At 37.6% G+C, this 5,850-nt stretch overlaps 1 pseudogene; it reads left to right on the forward strand.

Annotated features, from left to right (window-relative positions):
- The first annotated feature begins 2,258 nt into the window (after positions 1-2,258).
- LOC101608695 lies at positions 2,259-2,944 on the forward strand (annotated as a pseudogene).
- Positions 2,945-5,850: the final 2,906 nt, after the last annotated feature.

Genomic DNA, 5,850 nt, shown 5'->3' on the forward strand with positions numbered 1-5,850 from the left:
TTTTTGGGAGTCAAAAGTTTGAATCATATTTCAATGTTCTAAAAACAAGATGCCAGGAGCCTAGAAGCATCCTCTTCTGAAACCTCCTGGTAGTAATTCATTTCTTGGTCTCTTTCATTTCCCTTGCTTAGCGTTTCATCTTCAAAGACTCAAAACAGCAAGTCTTTCTCACATCACTTGCTGATAAAAATTCTTCAGCTATGCTCCAAAATAAATATCCTGTGATTATAGGACTAAACCAGGTTGTCCAGAATAATCTCCTTATTCAATGAGCAGTTGATTGCATCAGAAATTTAAATGTTTTAATAAAATTTTAATACAATCTTGGGATCATTATATCTTTGTTATCACTGGTATGCTATTTTTTTCTGAATATTACCATAACAAGAAAATTGTTTTGTGCTATTCTAAAACATATGAATTTTACTTATATTATTCACATATACTACTAGAATTAAAGTATTTAATAAAAATGGAACAGTGGCAAGAAAAAGCAGAAGAACAAGCAACTTGGCAGGCTCTGGATACCATGATGCAACTGATTACTCAAGGAAAAATTGTATTAAAAGCAAAACAAACAAAAAATCCAATTATCTGAATACTGTGCTTGGGACATATCAAGCAGAAAAACACTCAAGTGGGAAAATATAGATGAAATATCTTTGCTTTTGTATGTGCAATCCCTCTCTCTCTCTCTCTCTACATATATATATATATATATATATATATATATATATATATACATTATATAAAATGTATGTGTATATATAATATATAAATGTTACTCCCACATATATATGTACATATATATAATATGTATATATATTGTATGTGTCTGTATATATAATATATTAATATGTCACCCCCTCATATATATGTGTATATATATATATATATATATATATATATATATATATATGTGTGTGTGTGTGTGTGTGTGTGTGTGTGTGTGTGTATGTGTGTACATGTATATATATGTGTGTGTTTATGTGTGTATACACAGGAAAGCAGAGGAGGGATGTTTGAAGAAGTTAAAGACTGAGAATGGAGTGACAAAACTATTATGGGGAAGGGTAATGGAAATAAATATGACCAAAGTACAATCATATATATGACAAGTGCCATAAAACTATTTTGCATAACAATTAAATATTAATAAACATAATAAAGAAAAAATATATCATTTCTCCAAAACAACAAATAAAAGGTAGTTTTTGATGTGGGACTGTAGATCTCAGACTATTGGATCTCAACTTTGGGTCCTTGTTCAAGTTATCAAAGAATTAAAATTGTGTCTCCAGGGAAGAAGGGTAAATTATGAATTACAAAGTTTATTTTTGAGAATTAGAAAGGATAGCATAGTACTAAAGCCCAAGGCAAAAGAAATCCCTCCCTTCCCATCCAGGAAAGAGGAAGATGACAAAAATCTACCTCAAATTGAGAAAGATCTGGGCACCCATGTGTGGAAAGTAAAACAGGAGAGCTCAAGCCCAAAGATGCCCTTGCATACAGGGTCAAAAAGGAATAAAATATAGTGAGGGGCTCGGGCTTAAAGAGAGATCTCAGGTGAGGAAGCAGAAGAGTAGGAAAACAGAGCTGGAAAGTGCCTGGAGAGATAGAAATAACTCCCACCCTCACCTAAAGAGTGTAGTCAGAGGTTCAGAGTAATTAAGAGATTACAGCAGCGACCAAGGGCCAAAAAATTGGCATGCATGTTTTATGCTTAAATGGATCAAGCATCTAGTTAGAATGAGTGTCATCATTAGACTTTGATGTGTAAGGGAAATAACTGATTGCTTCTTGGGCTCAAGGGTATGACTCAGAAAGGCCCAGACCTTCAGTATGCTAAGCTCTGGATAAATTGATAAAGAAACAGGAAGGTGTCGCTGGATTTAAGGCTTGGAGCCATCTTGAATGAGACTGGATCCAAGGCAGGTTCCAATTTTCCCAGGTCATGCAAGGCAGCATGCTTGGTTCTGTGGGCTAGCTCCTAGCTAAATACCTGCCAGAAACAAAGCGGTCTGGCTCCTGACCTGTATCAATTCCTTCCAATCCACTTCCCAGCCTGACAAGACCACAATGCTTCTGGCATAGCCTCTGGCCTAAGGTTACACATTTCTAGTCTATCAAGAATAACCAACTCGGTGGGGCGCCCAGTGTGTGGGGTGTGGCAGGGCGGGACAGAGCTGGGCGGGGTGGAGGGTGGGTTGTTGTCCTGGTCCTTGGATTCTCAACACGGTCCTGTTTCCACAGCAAACATGTCTGGGCCTATCAGAAGTAGGAAGGTGGTTGACTACTCACATATTCAGTTTCTGGAATCATCACCTCGAGAAACTAAACATGAGGCGATTCAAGAAAGAATTCACAAGATAGTGAGGACTCAGAAGAAAAAGATGTGAAGAACAGGAAGACTGATTCTTGGCAGAAGACAGTGAAGATGAAAAAGATGATCACAAAAATGTGTGCCAGCATCGGCAGGCAGCATCTAAACAGAGATATGCTCTTGGAGGATGTGGGCAGTGAGGAAGAGCCATAGAAAGAACTGGAGGCACCATTCCAGGAAAAAAGTTCTGGCAGCGATAAGAAATTCCCAATGGAAGATGATGGTGACAGTGACTATGGGAGTTGACAAAAGAAAAAGAAAAAGATGGTTAAGAAGTCCAAGCATGAGCGAAAAGAAAAGAAAATGCCAAAACCCAGACTAAAGGCTACAGTGACACGGAGTCCAGTGAAAGCCAAAGGAAAGGTAGGCTGCCCCACAACTTCAAAGGTGCCAAAGGAAAAGACCCCTTCTCCCAAAGAAGATGAAGAGCCAGAGAGTCCCCCAGAAAAGAAGGCATCTGCAAGCCCCCCACTGGAGAAGTCTGGAGATGCAGGGTCTGAAGATGAAGCCCAGTCTGGGAAGATTAAAAGTGATCATGGTTTGGGGACAGATTTTTATTAAAAAAAAAAAAAAAAGCAAAAAAGAAGGGGGAAAAATAGAAAGCTACATAAGATAGAACATGGTATTGGCTATGGCTTAACTCGTGGGTTTTCGGTGCTTGTTTTCATTTGTTGAAAATAACCTCTCTTTCTTTCTCTCTCAGAAGATCATTGTATGTTGAAATTTTTAAGTCACTATTTTTTCTGTTGGTCTCTTTCTCTTCTCTTTGCCTACTCTCCCCCTTCCCCCGAATGCCATGTGAAGTTAATCACAGGATTGATGCTTCATCATTTTTATTTTTAATGGAAGGTATGCAATGACTGTAAAGCATTAAGATCTGTGATGGACACTATGGGAACCGCATTTTGCTAAAGAATAGCAAGTTCAGCAGTAATCAAAAAATTAACAGATTTTATTTAAAGATGAAAAAAGAAAGAATGAGCAACTTGCTTTTTTCTCTACCAAAGCATTGCTTCTAAGTAAAATAAAGTCTCATCACAGATACTGGATGCTGATAGTACTGTAGGTATTGACTATGCTTTCCAAGTTCACCTGTACAGTGAAGTTTGATACAAGTAGTGATGAGTTAAAAAGAATGCCATCCTCTTCTGCTCAATGTTAATTTGTAGAGTAAGTTATCACTTTCTGTAAAACATCTGCAGTCTTCAGTTATGGGGTAGCATTACAGAGGATATCTCTAGAAAGAAACATAGGCTCTCATAACTGTCATATTTACAGTTTCTGTTTCTGGGGGGGGGTTGGCACTATTGGAAATAAGAAGTGAAAGACTCTATACATGAGACGTTTGCTAAAAACAATACTTACCTTGGAATACACAAGTGATAGGAGGTTGTGGCTCTGGTACAATCAAAGTATACAGAATTTCAAAAGGAGGATTCAGTGATAAAGTCATTCTGGGTCTGAGGACAAGTCTGGCAGTCAGAAGCCAGTGTGCACAGGCTACATTGTCTGATTTGAGCAATCACAGTAAACTAGAGGCAGGGTAGAAAGCAATCTTTGGACTTCATCCAGACCTGTCATCATGGAATCATTAACTCATGAGCACAAAGGTGTTCTTCACAACCAACGTCTGATCAAATGCTGATTAAAAAAAAATTGTCATTTTTACTTAGCAGTCACTTCACGTACAAAACAGAGTTTGCAAGCTACATTTTTATGCATAAATGCACAGAATACAATAATAAAATGTAACCTGTACTGAAAAAGATTAAGAAAGGGCCATAGAGCCATACATGCTTTGAAATTTAGCTTAAGGTTTCCTAAGCTGTGAGCTATCACCATGGAATTTTCCCATAGAAGTTTTACATTTCAAACTGCAAGAGTATCATTCTGATCTGAGTGAGACCTGTAATATATAATTACTCATGCTTTAGACCTTCCTATGGATACTTCTCCAAAGTGGTTAAATTTCAACAAATCCCACCACAGCATAAAACATGTCAGGAGCATGCTTGTAATGTTAAATATCATTAAATGATATCCAGGAATGAAGAAAATGGATGGTGATGACACCAAAGCTCACTATCTTTTATACAAAAACATTTCAAATATTGATGTGAGAGTTCACAATAAGATGAATAAGAAATGTGAGTAGGCAGCTAGAGCATTCAGCAATTCAGTCATGTGGGTGAGGAATTCAATATAATTATTATTGTGTAACTCTAATGTACAGATGCTTTCTTGGCAATCAGCTGGGGACAGTCAATGGGATGTGAGTCATCTTCAAGTGATGTATTATTTTGCCAAACACATACAAGAGTCATTTCTGAAACCTAAGCTAGTCTGAGCTCCATAATTTTGCCCTATGAGAGGATGTGCAAGGTGGCACAAGGTGATTATAAGGCTCCACAACACTTTCTGTGGTGGTCAGCACAATGAATGACTGAACTCACCCCTTGAGTCACCTTGACTCTGCAATGCTTCTCTCCCCACACCACCACTTTCCCTCCTGGCCTTTGCTGGAAATCCCTGCCTGTTGTGTTCTCTCCATGGAGCAGATTCCTAAACAATGCTCACCTTCTGGTGCAGATGAGCTGAATGAGAACATGGGAGAAATAGGCACTACATATATATATATATATATATTTTTTTTGCAATTTCAGAATGAAAGGATAAAAAAAAAATCCCTTACAGTTTTAGAAAAACACTGTATTTCTCCTAGTCTATTAGCCTGTCTCTTTCAATTTCCCTATCCATATCTCTATCTATCTATCTGTCTTTCTGTCTGTCTATCTATCTATCTATCTATCTATCTATCTATCTATCATATTTTCTTTAACAGCCTTGCTGACCTCTACTCACTAAATGCCCAGTAAAAATGTCTTCAGCAACTGTGAAATGTCCCCTAAAGAATACATTTGCCCCTTGTTAAGAATCATGGATCTCGATAAAAGTGTAACTTTAAGAAGCTATATCAGAAAAATGATTATAAGTGACAAGAGTCAAGGTCATTTTCTCTACAAAGTACCTTATGTGCAATACATGCCATGGGATAAAAGACCTTGATGTTTTTTCCCTTCCCATAAACTATTCTGAATGCAAAGTACAGACTTCCACATGAAGTTAAGTTGCTGTGATTGGGGTTTAATTAACTGACCTGAAACAAAGAGTGAGGAGGCGGGGCAGGTGGTTTGAATATCTGAACAGTCTTGATGTAGGCCCCAGAATCCGTTATTGTGTATATTTCTTATATGTTTCATTTCTTCCATATCTCCCAACATGTCCTGCTGATTTATTTATTTATACACAGACACATATACACGTGTATGTGTGTGCATGTGTGTGTGTGTGCCCATGCACAAGCATGTATCAAAGTCTCTTCATGTTGCAAACAACTCTCTATCTGGCTTTACTTAGATGGCTAGGGAATTGAACCTAGGATAATAGTTTTTGCAAGCAAGCATCTT

The sequence above is a fragment of the Jaculus jaculus genome, chromosome 11 (genome assembly GCF_020740685.1).
Source record: "Jaculus jaculus isolate mJacJac1 chromosome 11, mJacJac1.mat.Y.cur, whole genome shotgun sequence".
NCBI lineage: Eukaryota > Metazoa > Chordata > Mammalia > Rodentia > Dipodidae > Jaculus > Jaculus jaculus.